Source organism: Ylistrum balloti, unplaced genomic scaffold, assembly GCF_031769215.1.
Source record: "Ylistrum balloti isolate Yb309-2 unplaced genomic scaffold, AGI_CSIRO_Ybal_v1 Utg370242, whole genome shotgun sequence".
Lineage (NCBI taxonomy): Eukaryota > Metazoa > Mollusca > Bivalvia > Pectinida > Pectinidae > Ylistrum > Ylistrum balloti.
This window is the reverse complement of record NW_026782196.1, coordinates 292,311-308,227: the sequence shown is the minus strand read 5'-3', so window position 1 is coordinate 308,227 and position 15,917 is coordinate 292,311.

Here is a 15,917-nt window from a genome sequence, read left to right as displayed (position 1 = left end):
TAAGTTGGTTCTTTACGGTACAGTGTACAGTGATATTGTACTAAGTTGGTCCTTTACGGTACAGTGATATTGTACTAAGTTGGTCCTTTACAGTACAGTGATATTGTACTAAGTTGGTCCTTTACGGTACAGTGATATTGTACTAAGTTGGTCCTTTACGGTACAGTGTACAGTGATATGGTACTAAGTTTTTTCTTTACGGTACAGTGATATTGTACTAAGTTGGTCCTTTACGGTACTGTGATATTGTACTAAGTTGGTCCTTTACAGTACAGTGATATTGTACTAAGTTGGTCCTTTACGGTACAGTGATATTGTACTAAGTTGGTCCTTTACAGTACAGTGATATTGTACTAAGTTGGTCCTTTACGGTACAATGTACAGTGATATTGTACTAAGTTCGTCCTTTACAGTACAGTGTACAGTGATATTGGTCTAAGTTGGTCCTTAACGGTACAGTGTACAGTGATATTGTACTAAGTTGGTCCTTTACGGTACAGTGTACAGTGATATTGTACTAATTTGGTCCTTTACGGTACGGTGATATTGTACTAAGTTGGTCCTTTACGTTACAGTGTATAGGTCACTGGTATGGCATGTAAGGTTACTAATATGACATTTAAGGTTACCGGTATGATGTGTAAGGTCACCGCTATGACGTGTAAGGTCACCACTATGACATATAAGATTACTGGTATGGCGTGTAATGTTACCGGTATGACGTGTAATGTTACCGCTATGACGTGTAAGGTCACCACTATGACATTTAAGGTTACCGGTATGACGTGTAAGGTCACCGCTATGACGTGGAAGGTCACCGCTATGACATATAAGATTACTGGTATGACGTTTGAGGTTACAAGGATGTGGAAGAGAGATAATTCGTATGGCTGACAAAACATGTATACGTTATAGTGTAATACGTCATTCGACGTTTTTAATCAGGTTCTTGAATCCAGTTTCTGTATAGCAATGTGTAAGTATTTTGGTAAGTGTGCTCCTTCAGCACCTCGTGTTAGGTGCATTAGATGTCGTGTTTGTTTATATATAGATGTATCAATTTTATAATTCAAGGCTGTGGAACTCCCATGGGCGAAATCATTTTCACATTGTTTAAAAATAAAATATCGACTGATTTTAGAGACAACCTTGAGAATATGTTTTTTTTCTTTTGAAATTTAGAACACGTTCTCCCAGGAGAGTTTTCCTCAAGGGTTTACAACGTCAGGATATCATTATGTAAATTTATCCGCAGCGCTCTGTCTATATAAAAGGTGTGTTGTATACATAATATTTAACACTTATATTGACGTAATTCCCAAAAGGCTTCACAGAAATATACATATATTCTTTAAGATACGTCATATCTTTCTAAACACGTGTCATGTACACAATACCTGTTCTTTACAAAAGTTCTTAACTATGTGAAATAGTAAAAAGGATTTATAATTTACAGCCACATATAAACATGTGTAAGGACACATAAAACCACAAATATTTGTATAAAGATGTATAAAACTGGTTTGATGATATTTCGAATCCTAATAGAAAAATCCGCTTTGAATCAATTTCGTGACGTCATCATTTCTACAATTGCTAACATAACTTCATCAGTTTAAGTTATTAAATGAAAATGACAAATGTAAGCATTGTACAGCCTTTAGTTGACTCTCCTGGTTATTCAGCATGACGTACTTCTGTCCTTACCCTGTTGGCATTTATAATCATATGATTGCCATTATGATAACGTTGAATGAAGTATTTTGTATTTCATCGATCCAAACGAGTCTTTTAATAAGAATGTTTGTATCGATAAGCTGAGCTAACGGAGAGAGTTTCTGATGTTTTAATCTAATTATTTTGTACAACGTCATCTGCATCAATATCGTATTTTTTATTCTAAGTGTTTCTTTTTAATGCATGATAAAGCATAGATGATTTTTACTGGAAAACGCCACAGTATGCATAAATAGGAAAACCTAAGATATGAAACGGTTGTCACGACAGCGGGTCATTAATTGCGAAAAGGTAGATAGATTATGTCTAGCATTATTTCCAGTTTTCCTATGTCAACATTTCAATCTTTTCTCCTGGTTTTTCTACTGCACTAATCTCAAGAGTTTCTTGGTTATTAGTTGTCTAAATCAATAGTGTGATGTGTTATTCCACACTAGGCTGTGACAATTCTGTAAATCCGCTCCGAAATAGCATGATTAGTTTGTCTAATTTGATGAATCAGCAATTTTAGATTCAGTTCCACAGGAAGGTTTGTAGATTAATAAACAACATGTTCACATGTATTAGACATGTACAGTGGGGAAGTAACTGTTGTTATCAATATTTGATAAGCGTGGTATTTTGGAACTAATTAGAAATTGGGCGTCGTGTAAAAAGTATCTTGTCAGAAGCGCGGGACCTGTAACACTAGTAATTCTATTATGTTTCTATAACGTGCCTTATTTTCTTGCATATTTAAAAACTTTAGAGAATTCATGTGTTTAAATTTCTAAAAATAAAACGGTTTGGGTGGCAAATATACTGGAAGCGAGTGTTATTACGTAACTGAGGGAGGTACATTAAATATTAATGGAGGCCACATCAGCACACTCGCGCGTGCCACAGCTTATTGTTCAGTTCTCGCGCGTGGTAATTCTTCAGTGAAGACAGGTCCATGTGTCTTGCATACTTTGTACTTTGATGACGTAATACATGACCAGTTGACAAAAGCGATGTGATTGAAATAGTTTATCTCCATTGATATTTAAATTTTCGATTTGACGTGATCAATGTACTGTGATGCAGGTTAAGTGAAATGTAGATATTTCTGATTGCATACGTATGTATGACATATATTTGTAGCATTTGATATTTCAAAATTTTATTGGAAAAAAATTGGTCCTTTTCCTTTCTTAAGATTGGCAATGAAATGTACAAGATGGGAGATAACTCTACATGGTATAAATACCGAGCCATAAAAGTACATCGCACTATGTATATGAAAAGTGAAGTAAGACAGGCTTCAGTTTATTACACAAGGAATAATTCGCTAAATTCCTTGACAATCCTAGAGGCTGGTCTGTATAATCCTATAATATCAAAACCATCCTAAATACACTGGCTCAGAAGTACCAGTTCTTGTGGAAAGTCTGGTGATGAAGCTGTGGAGAACCCAGCAGGTGGAAAGCAACCTTGAATGTGACCTGGGGTAAACCTCCATAAAAATGGAATTTATAAGGCAGAATCGATAAAAGTCATGATAATTGTCGTGATTGAACGAGAGCACAAAAACTTATATCGCAGGTGTAGGCGTTGTCATTGTAGAAACTGAAAATGACACTGGTTTTGTTCTTATTCCAAAACTTTGATGCAAGTGAACATCATCCAAGAATTATCCTGATAAATATTTTAGTTTTTGTTGTTAGACAAATCTTTTGAAATCCGGATTTATCAATATTTCCTATCCGGGAGTTAGATATGACTCCCTGTGGACCAGTAGATTCCACAAGCTCTGTCCTGCTGGTAGATATCAGTGAAAGTAGATATCAGTGAAAGTATTGGGTTACTTCTACAGGTAGAATTATAGATGATAGATTTTGTATTGGTATCTACAACATTGATATTATATATAGAATGTATTGAGACATTTTGTATTGACTCAAGGTTACTTCTACAGGTACTTACAACATTGGAGTCTTCACGAGTCAATATATATATATATATAGAATGTGTAATGATTTCCCATTAAACATATATATTTTACGAGTATGATCGACTCCCGGTATTGATTACGAGTGCAAGGTGTAAAACGTCAACACTATTTTGAACTGACTGTTCGGAATGGCCTACAACTTTTTGTTTTTTCTCTCAGAAACTGATCATCAGAAAGTTATCAAATAGGTTACTGTATCGAAAGTCACAATTGTACTTCATCATGAAACATATTGATATTCCGTTACACTTGTGAAGATATGTGGTATTCTACGGAAAGCTATTAGATATATGTATTCCGTTTTTACTTTACATTATGTAATACATGTTAATGATATATACTGTTAATGGTTTGAGTACATAATATGGAAACACACTAACTAAACTTAAACTGGAGAGGTGGTAGACTGAGGGGCCTGGCACTGACAAGTCTGATAACAAAAATAATAGAGTAAAAAAAAGAAAATTAAAAAAAGAAAATTAACACGGAAATGAAAAATCTAAGAAAGAAATAAAGGAAATAGAACAGAGACAGACAGACAGAGGGCCAGAGAGAGACGGAGCGAAAGAGACAGAGACAGACTGAGAGAGACAGAGAGAGAGAAAGAGACAGACAGACAGACAGACTGAGAGCCAGAGAGAGAGAGAGAGATAGAGAGAGGGAGAGAGACAGACAGAGAGACAGACAGACAGATAGACAGAGGGCCAGAGAGAGAGACAGAGACAGACAGAGAAAGAGACAGACAGACAGACAGACTGAGAGCCAGAGAGAGACAGACAGACAGATAGACAGACAGAGAGCTAGCAGAGACAGAGCGAGAGAGAGATAGAGTGAGACAGACTGAGAGACAGAGAAAGAGACAGACAGACAGATAGACAGAGGGCCAGAGAGAGACGGAGCGAGAGAGAGAGAGACAGAGACAGACTGAGAGCCAGAGAGAGACAGAGAGAGAGAGACAGACAGATAGACAGACAGAGAGCTAGCAGACAGATCATTTGATAGAAATATCGATGGAAATAAGTAACTCAGTCACAAATAGTTATGAAAACAAACGAGCGCTTTATCACTATAATGATGTAGAATTTTGAAGCTTACTTGTGAAGTGACGGATGAGAGATATTATAACATACATGTTTTCCTATCTAAGTTTATAAAATAATCATTGTGAACGAGAGATATTTTGTGTAGAGTTTATGACTACAAAAACTCTTTCTGAGTTCATATACATCTATGTTGCCTTTATCTGCATAGTGATTTAGATAATGTATTGTCAGAAATAAAAAATAACATTTTCAGTGCACGCTTCACGCGTGATGCACGTGTATCAGCAAGCATTTGGCGCACGAGTATCACTCTGCTCTCAGTAGCAGGTGTGTTACTCAAGTACATCTCCAGAAGGCTATAGTGCTGTGATCGTTTATATAATCTGATATATATATAGGAGAGGGAATTCTATAAAAACGTTTATTATTGGTGGTCGTTTGTATAAACTGATATATATAAATGGGGAGAGGGAATTCTATAAAAAACGTTAATTATTGGTGGTCGTTTGTATAAACTGATATATATAAATGGGGAGAGGGAATTCTATAAAAACGTTTAGTATTGGTGATCGTTTAGATAAACTGATATATATAAATGGGGAGAGGGAATTCTATAAAAAACGTTTATTATTGATAGTCGTTTGTATAAACTGATATATATAAATGGGGAGAGGGAATTCTATAAAAAACGTTTATTAGTGGTGGTCGTTTGTATAAACTGATATATATAAATGGGGAGAGGGAATTCTATAAAAAACGTTAATTATTGGTGGTCGTTTGTATAAACTGATATATATAAATGGGGAGAGGGAATTCTATAAAAAACGTTTATTATTGGTGGTCGTTTGTATATATATATATAAATGGGGAGAGGGAATTATATAAAAAACGTTTATTATTGGTTGTCGTTTGTATAAACTGATATATATAAATGGGGAGAGGGAATTCTATAAAAACGTTTAGTATTGGTGATCGTTTAGATAAACTGATATATATATAAATGGGGAGAGGGAATTCGATAAAAACGTTTAGTATTGGTGATCGTTTAGATAAACTGATATATATAAATGGGGAGAGGGAATTCTATAAAAACGTTTAGTATTGGTGATCGTTTAGATAAACTGATATATATAAATGGGGAGAGGGAATTCTATAAAAACGTTTATTATTGGTGATCGTTTGTATAAACTGATATATATAAATGGGGAGAGGGAATTCTATAAAAAACGTTTATTATTGGTGATCGTTTATATAAACTGATATATATAAATCGGGAGAGGGAATTCTATAAAAACGTTTAGTGTATACATTATTGATACATATTTCTCATTAGATGCCGGTACAGTGTGCGTGTATATATAGCTAGGTAATCTAGCTGGTCACGTGCTTAGATCAATTAGTCTTCAATAATTGATTACGTACAGAGAATAGGAACATAAAATAGGGTTTATATGTACAAGCTGACTAAATTGATTAAGAGCTCTACACATCTCTAAAAACGACAGGAAAAAGCAGTGCTATGTATTTAGGGGTTTTCCTTATTATTATATAAATAATCAAAATGAATATTTCGTCTTTTCACACGTGTAACTGACCTAATTATACCAATTACATATAATTCATCGGTCAATTTCGGAACATTTTCTTCAGGTTGGTAATGTCAATAGAATAAAAATTCTTATAACACAACCAGTAGAAGATTAGAGTGTGACGTTTCTATGACTACACGGTCACCTCCATCTTATAACACAACCAGTAGAAGATTAGAGTGTGACGTTTCTATGACTACACGGTCAGCTTTATTTTATAATACAACCAGTCGAAGATTAGAATGTGACGTTTCTATGACTACACGGTCACCTTCATCTTATAACACAACCAGTAGAAGATTAGAGTGTGACGTTTCTATGACTACACGGTCACCTTCATCTTATAACACAACCAGTAGAAGATTAGAGTGTGACGTTTCAATGACTACACGATCACATTTATCAGACAAATGACTATTGTGACATGGTAGGGAATCAACTTTTTCGGCTTTAATTTTTTTCACTATTTTCTTTTTTGATATATTTCATGTAAACAGATTGAGCTGTTAAGACTGGTGCGCAATACAATTTTCATGTTTTAATAGATTTTAAGTAAATGAAATGTTTACATGCCATACATGTAATTGTTTTCCTATTGCCATTTATCATTTATTTATTGGATACAATTTATATTTTTATTATCCATATCAATTACACTACTTTGTTGTCGATAGTGCATTAATGAATAACACGAGTATAAACAATGACATAAAGCACCTGTATATAGACACTCTGTTGGTACGTGGATTCGTGACCATTAGACATTTAATCAAGTGTGAACGGGTACACTGTTAAATATCACTTCATTCCCGGTCACATTGAACACATATATGTTTAATATACCCACGATATACATATTATTCCAATTATTACCGATTAAAGGGTTATAATTTAACTTTCACCCACGTGTAGCGAAAGATGAAACATTCGTGTTTATGTGGTAGTTCAAACGTTTGCTTAATCACGATGAGTTGTTAACCAGCTGTAAAAGTTAGGTAAGTACATTTACTTATCTATGTGGGAAACTTTATTAACCGGACCAGAAAGCTTTACTAATCCGACAAGAAAGATTGATTAATCGAACTGGAAAGCTTTCCTAATCCGACAGGAACGATTAATTAATCGGACTAGAAAGCTTTCCTAATCCGACAAGAAAGATTAATTAATCGGACCAGAAAGCTTTACTAATCCGACAAGAAAGATTAATTAATCGGATTAGAAAGCTTTACTAATCCGACAAGAAAGATTAATTAATCGGACTAGAAAGCTTTACTTATCCGACAAGAAAGATTAATTAATCGGACTGGAAAGCTTTACTAATCCGACAGGAACGATTAATTAATCGGACTAGAAAGCTTTACTAATCCGACAAGAAAGATTGATTAATCGAACTGGAAAGCTTTCCTAATCCGACAGGAACGATTAATTAATCGGACTAGACATAGCTTTATACTAATCCGACAAGAAAGATTGATTAATCGAACTGGAAAGCTTTCCGTGTATCCGACAGGAACGATTAATTAATCGGACTAGAAAGCTTTCCTAATCCGACAGGAACGATTAATTAATCGGACAAGAAAGCTTTACTTAGCCGATAAGAAAGATTAATTAATCGGACCAGAAAGCTTTACTAATCCGACAAGAAAGATTGATTAATCGAACTGGAAAGCTTTCCTAATCCGACAGGAACGATTAATTAATCGGACTAGAAAGCTTTACTAATCCGACAGGAACGATTAATTAATCGGACTAGAAAGCTTTCCTAATCCGACAGGAACGATTAATTAATCGGACTAGAAAGCTTTACTAATCCGACAAGAAAGATTAATTAATCGGACTAGAAAGCTTTACTAATACGACAAGAAAGATTAATTAATCGGACTAGAAAGCTTTACTAATCCGACAAGAAAGATTAATTAATCGGACTAGAAAGCTTTACTTATCCGACAAGAAAGATTAATTAATCGGACTGGAAAGCTTTACTAATCCGACAAGAAAAAATAATTAATCGGACTAGAAAGCTTTCCTAATCCGACCAGAAAGATTAATTAATCGGACTAGAAAGCTTTACTAATCCGACAAGAAAGATTAATTAATCGGACTAGAAAGCTTTACTAATCCGACTGGAAAGCTTAACTAATCGGACGGAAAACTTTTTTAGTCAGGCGAGCAAGATTTATTAATCTTACTAGAAAGACTTACTCCTAGTGGAAAACTTCACTAATCCGATAGGACATGTATATTAATCGGAAAAGAAAGTTTTATTATTCGGGCTGGAAAGTTCTCTAATCGGAGTGGAAAAGTTCACTAATCGGGCTGGAAAGTTCACTAATCGGGCTGGAAAAGTTCACTAGTCGAACTGGAAAGTTTTACTAATCGGACTGGAAAAGTTCACTAATCGGGCTGGAAAGTTTTACTAATGGGACTGGAAAGTTCACGAATCGGGCCAGAGAAGTTTCACTAATTGAACTGGAAAGTTCACTAATCGGACTGGGATCGTCAGTAAGGAGGAGAAAAGTATTCTTTTTTCTAGTCCTTTATATCCCTACTCCAAAAGAGAGTGTCGATCGGAAAAAAAATAAAGAAATCATAGTTGTATTTGTAGAAATCGGTTGATATATTACACTCAGCTATACAGAATGTGTTACAGGATTCGTTGTACCAAGTGAATTTTATTAATTCTTAAGAGACATAATCTCAAAATATGAAGTTATTTCCATATTTCTAGATATATATATATACATGTATATATGAGCATATTTCTTTAGGAATGAACTCAACACTAACTTAACGGTAAGGAAGGACATTCTAATTAAGTAGGAACACTCCAAGTGAATTAAGGTATTAATTAACTGTGTAAGTAGCGGACCATTTGATATCTATCTATAACTGTCCAGTATTGTTCTTCTGTTGTACTTTATGTGTATTCAACTGTCCGCCAAATGGCCGGGGTTCTTTTTCTTCTTCTTCCGAGGCGCTTATTGCACACATATTGCATGATAAATGAGTACGTTGCATTCTTTAATTGTTACTCATTTTTCAAATTTAAATGAATTAAGGCATTCAGGTTATTACAATATTTTTTTTTTTCTAAAAGTTTTATAAATCAACTAAAATTATTTACAAATATAACAAATATATACATATACATTATTAATTATACAATGATATTCAATATCAGCGTTGAGTACAATATCCTCTGATTTCATTTTAGTACATTTCCTGGTATTTGTATTATAGTTTAAGTTTAACGAGAACACTTTCAATCCAGATCAATATTCATATGCTCGGCGCTACTACTATCAATAATAGATATGTTTCCAATTAAAGCTATGATGTCATCAGCGACTTAACATAAATCTCCATGATGATGCAATGAAACAAAAAACAAACAAAACAAATAAGAAATTCAATATTCATTTTAAGTTATTGATTTCAACAAATTGCTAAACTTATATACTAGAAACGTTTAACACGTACTACAAAACAAACAATAAATACACAGAGATAAAAGCAGGGTTTTAATAGGAAAAATGTGAGTTTATATTGACACAAATACAAAATAACAAACAACATACCACACCCGAGTCCTTCAAATGACGGAAATGAAATTATACTATAATACAATTGATATGATTAAATTCATTAATAGTTTTTTCACAACCAAAGTCTGGAGTACATTTTACTGTAGACTAATTAAACCATTGCGACATGCACTTGAATTGTATAACAGATCTTCAGTGGTTTTAATGTTTAATCTGTAGCAGTTTATTGAAAAATCGATATATTGATTTCTTCTTATTGATCGCACTGGTGTCAGTTTTCGGATCAAATGCTGAATTAAAAATGAAGTTCGCCGTATTATACAACGCACGTGTCACTATAACGAGTCCCTCGGGACCCAAATATCCCCTTTTTATCTGGCTAATTCTGTACATCACTGATTAACCAATCAGTGATACGCTTATAATGAAACACGTTCGTCAAAGTTTATCCAACGCAACATCTCGGCTTCATTAAAGTTCATCAGAATGTTTCCCGTGCACACACCTTTTATAAAGAATGTCCTTACTAATAAAATGTACTGGAAAAGAATGACTGAAGAAATATGATTTTACACTGTAACGTTCAACTTAAATGTCCAGTTGATGTCGGAATCGTTTCAGTTATAGGGTTAAATAATTGGAACAGTCAATCCGAATCTTATCCTTACTACATACATACGCGCACGTTGTTTGGAGTAAAGGTAGAAATCACACACTTAAAAACATTGATTGATTGAGCAAGTTATCAATGAGATTTCAATTTTATGATATGAATATCTGTGTCCCTCCCGTGATGTATGTATATTTATAGATGGATGATGTGAGCATTAAAATCATGCACGTTTCCACAAACCTTACCACACATGTTGCATTGCCAGGGAGTGTTAACATTATGGAGGCCCATGTGTAGATAATAGAGCGTCCTATTAGGGAAAATTATCTCACAGTACTTACACATGTGCAAGTCTTTGTTTTTCATTAATGCCGCCATGATATTCGGTTCCTTCCCGTCAGATGCCATATATGGACATCCAACAAGTTGTGACATTGACGAAGTCGCTACAACATTCGGTGCTTTAAACCCAAGCAATCCTTCTAGACTGTCCTTACCACGCAACGCCTTACCGGCTGTAATAGAAGTTTCCGGCAATTGTCCTTGTTTTAATCCCTGGCTTACTTTAGAACTTTGTCCTACAACTGGTTTTTCTTCATCAAGAGAAGTCTCCTGTGGACGACAGGGCTCTTGAGTGGCAAATATGAAATCCGTCGGTATTCCTGCCATCTGACTAGCAGAAGGTAAGCACCCTGTTGAAGCAGCCCTTTCGCTTGTTCCCGGTAACTCTTGACAGTTAACACTCGGAGCACTTGCACTTCGTGTCCAGACTGGGTCCCGTAAGTCCCCGGATGATTTATAAGTACCACCCGTCGATGCGTTACTTCTGACGTGGTTTCGCACGATTTCTTCATTCTTTGGTGATAACTCAAATTGAGGTTCAGTTAAGTGGTTGTCAAAGTCTTTCTCGTGTTTTTCTGTCTGTGCCTCGTCACGTGATAATCGAAGGTCAACTGACACGTTGAGGTCTGAATGTCCATTGTTCTCTTTTACGCTGGTTGTACTTCCGATCGAACTGGTTTTCTTAGCTGCTAAGTCCAAAGGCTCGTCCGTATTGGTATCCAGAGAGGGTCTGATAGAACTCTCGTGATGTCTGCGATATCTCGCACTATCTAGAGTTTCTTGAATGCGTTTACTCAGACGCATCGATTCTGAGACTGATGACGAAGATTGACTCACTTGAGTCTCTTGTCCGTCCCTCATGTGGGTCAACACGTGCATTGCTAGTGCATCTCGGTTTACAAACGACTGTCCGCAATGTTCACAATAAAGAACTTCCGTTTGTAGGGTCAACAGTCTGTCATACGGGGAGAAGTACTTCATGACGCGAGATGATGAAGGAGGAGACGGAGTTTTGTTGTATTGAGCTGAGCTGACGGCAGGTTGTGCTGACGTCATATTATCAGAATGACGCGACATCACGTGCATAGCTAAAGAATCCTGATCATCAAATGTCTGCTCGCACACGACACATTTTCTACCCTCCTTTATTGCCGCACGTATATTATCAATGCCGAAAGGCTCTGATTGGTTCGCGGTATTGTTGTTTTTCACCAAAACAGATTGCAGATATTCGTCCTTCTCAGCTGATGACGTAACGTCTACGTAGTAGGCTTGATGAAGACCAGGTGGAGAGTTTGTATCAGTTTTTATCTTTCCGTGTTCTTCCGGTGACCTAGTGACTGACACCGGAGATTTCGATTGGTCGCCATTCGTTGTGACGTTCGCTGTATTTAACATGTTTATGTCCATTGATGAGTCTCCGCCATTCAATAACTTACAAGACTCATTTTTCACGCGCATCATCACGTGCATCGCGTAAGAATCTCGATTTCCAAACACCGTACTGCAACAGTCACATTTAAATGTTGGCTGCAATATATCCCGGCTACTGAAACCGGAAGCTGCATTAAGGAAATAACTGTGTAATGCATTTTTACTGAGGCTGTTTGAAACACGGGTGCTCAGGTCCCTATCAACTGTTGTTAGGCCAGGATGTGAGCTATGACATGACGTGTGATTGAAAAAATCTTTCAAAGTTCTAAAACGAGCAAAACATACTTGACAAGTGTGGCGGGCAAACCTACTGGACTGGCGACGATTGTTGGGAATGTGCTTATGCACAAGAGATAAATGAATCATAAGTTCGTTTTCTGTGTCGAACGCATCGTCACACAGCAGACACTGGAACTTACCTAGCTTGTCTGAGACTTTTGAACCCACCGAACTGCTTCTTTCCGGGTGTTTATCTTCTTTCGGTGTCACAGTGACGTAGTCTTCAGCGAATATCTCAACGTCATTAGCCTCGTTCTGACTATAACGTGACCTTTTCTCCGATAATATTTCCATGGCTCCTTCCAAATCTTTTCTTTTTTCACCCCTTTCGCTTTCCGGTCTCGAGGAACTCTCTGTGAGAGGGTCTGATGAATTTGACAACTGCTCTGTACATGTTTTACCAAACTGTTCACAACCGAAATCTTCCAACGGTTCCTGTTTGATGTGGATTTGAAGTTCACCACCTAACTCCATTTTAGTTTCAGTTTTCTACATCCACATGTAAACAGTGATTTTCTTACGAAAAAAAAATTAAAATAGTTTATACTTCTGTTGAAGATTGCTCATTTCTGTAAACAATAAACAGTAGCTTCGTGTTAATTCCTTCACCACCACATACGTCACATCAGATCCACGGGCCCTCATACATCAACACCACAGGTTCCGTGACAAAATCAATTTCGTATAATCCCGCTCAAGGCCGAGTTTCACAGGACTATATTTTTCAAGTTTAAAAATTGTTTTGTCAACATACCTGAATATTTTACAGAAGTGATACTAGTTTCAGTGTTAATAACTTCAGAGATACTATGTAGTTGTGTTTACACAGTCTCGGCAGTGACGGGTGCCCCGTCTTACCTCTAGCTACGTATCGTTGGTACTGAACACGGTATACCGTCAGTCTTAGTCCTAACCACGTTTCTATCGCCTAAAATTCTATGCTGATAAATAATTCACATGGATTCCTTTCCCGTAGTAAATTATTAGTTTCACTGCATTCTTAATCATTTTACTCCATGAAGGTTATTTGAAAAGCGTCCGCCGCACCATGAATAATTAATGTCGCTAGCGCGCTTGCGTCTATAGGAGTCGATACAACGCATGGGGCTTATAAGGCAGAGAGCAGGTATTGGTAGATAGAACAGTATACCTGAGTAGTGGGGCGGTGATATTTAGGAATCAGCTGCTTAATTCCTATATAGCATTTACAAATTAATCTTTAACAAAGTATTATGAGTTTTGTATTGATAAGCAACATGTGACTCTAAATTAGCCACAGAGCTGATCAAATATTAGTATGAACAGGAAGACTGCCACGAAATCCATCACTTGTTACGATATCAATAATTAAGTATACCTTTAATTACCCGTCATCTGAGTCGTGTCAATAGCACAATGTAACGATCAATTCGATTTGGTACATGTCCTATGTAAAAAGAGTTCAAACTAAACATATGTGAATTTGACGTCGGTCTATCGGGTGGTTATTCATGTTTATACCTGGTTAAGTGACGTCGGTCTATCGGGCCGTTATTCATGTTTACACCTGATTAAGTGACGTCGGTCTATCGGGCCGTTATTCATGTTTACACCTGATTAATAGACGTCGGTCTATCGGGTGGTTATTCATGTTTATACCTGGTTAAGTGACGTCGGTCTATCGGGCCGTTATTCATGTTTACACCTGATTAATAGACGTCGGTCTATCGGGTGGTTATTCATGTTTATACCTGGTTAAGTGACGTCAGTCTATCGGGCCGTTATTCATGTTTACACCTGATTAATTGACGTCGGTCTATCGGGCCGTTATTCATGTTTACACCTAGTTAAATGACGTCTTTCTTTCAGGCGGTTATTCATGTTTACACCTGGTTAAGTGACGTCAGTCTATCGGGCCGTTATTCATGTTTACACCTGATTAATTGACGTCGGTCTATGGGGCGGTTATTCATGTTTACACCTGATTATTCATGTTTACACCTAGTTAAGTGACGTCTTTCTTTCAGGCGGTTATTCATGTTTACACCTGGTTAGGTAACGTCAGTCTTTCAGACAGTTATTATTGTTTACACCTGGCTTAGTGACGTCAGTCTATCAGGCGGTTATTCATGTTTCACCTGGTTAAGTGACGTTGGTCTATCGGGCTGTTATTCATGATAACACCAGGTTAAGTAACGTCAGTCTTTCAGACGGTTATTCATATTTACACTTGGTTAAGTGACGTCGGTCTATCGGGCGGTTATTCATATTTATACCTTGTTAAGTGACGTCAGTCTATCGCGTGGTTATTTACGTTTACACCTGGTTAAGTGACGTCAGTCTATCGGGCGGTTAATCATGTTTACACCTGGTTAATTGACGTCGGTCTATCGGACGGTTATTCACATTTACACCTGGTTAAATGACGTCGGTCTATCGGGCGGTTATTCATGTTTACACCTGATTAATTGACGTCGGTCTATCGGGCCGTTATTCATGTTTACACCTGATTAATTGACGTCGGTCTATCGGGCCGTTATTCATGTTTACACCTGGTTAAGTGAAGTCTTTCTTTCAGGCCGTTATTCATGTTTACACCTGGTTAGGTAACGTCAGTCTTTCAGACGGTTATTCATGTTTACACCTGGTTAAGTGACGTCGGTCTATCGGGCGGTTATTCATGATAATACCAGGTTAAGTAACGTCAGTCTTTCAGACGGTTATTCATATTTACACTTGGTTAAGTGACGTCAGTCTATCGCGTGGTTATTTATGTTTACACCTGGTTAAGTGACGTCAGTCTATCGGGCGGTTAATCATGTTTACACCTGGTTAATTGACGTCGGTCTATCGGACGGTTATTCACATTTACACCTGGTTAAATGACGTCGGTCTATCGGGCGGTTATTCATGTTTACACCTGATTAATTGACGTCGGTCTATCGGGCCGTTATTCATGTTTACACCTGGTTAAGTGAAGTCTTTCTTTCAGGCGGTTATTCATGTTTACACCTGGTTAGGTAACGTCAGTCTTTCAGACGGTTATTCATGTTTACACCTGGTTAAGTGACGTCGGTCTATCGGGCGGTTATTCATGATAACACCAGGTTAAGTAACGTCAGTCTTTCAGACGGTTAATCATATTTACACTTGGTTAAGTGACGTCGGTCTATCGGGCAGTTATTCGATTCTCCATTTTATTGTTTTCATTATCAATTATACAATTCCGAGACACATCATCTACTATTTCTAAAATAAAAAAGTGTACATTGACATTTGACCCTTTTGACCTCAGTGTAATCATTCTCCACTCAATGTAAGGACAGGTTAACTTGTGAGTAAATATACTTTAAATACAAAAAAACTGTATGTTAGACAGAAACA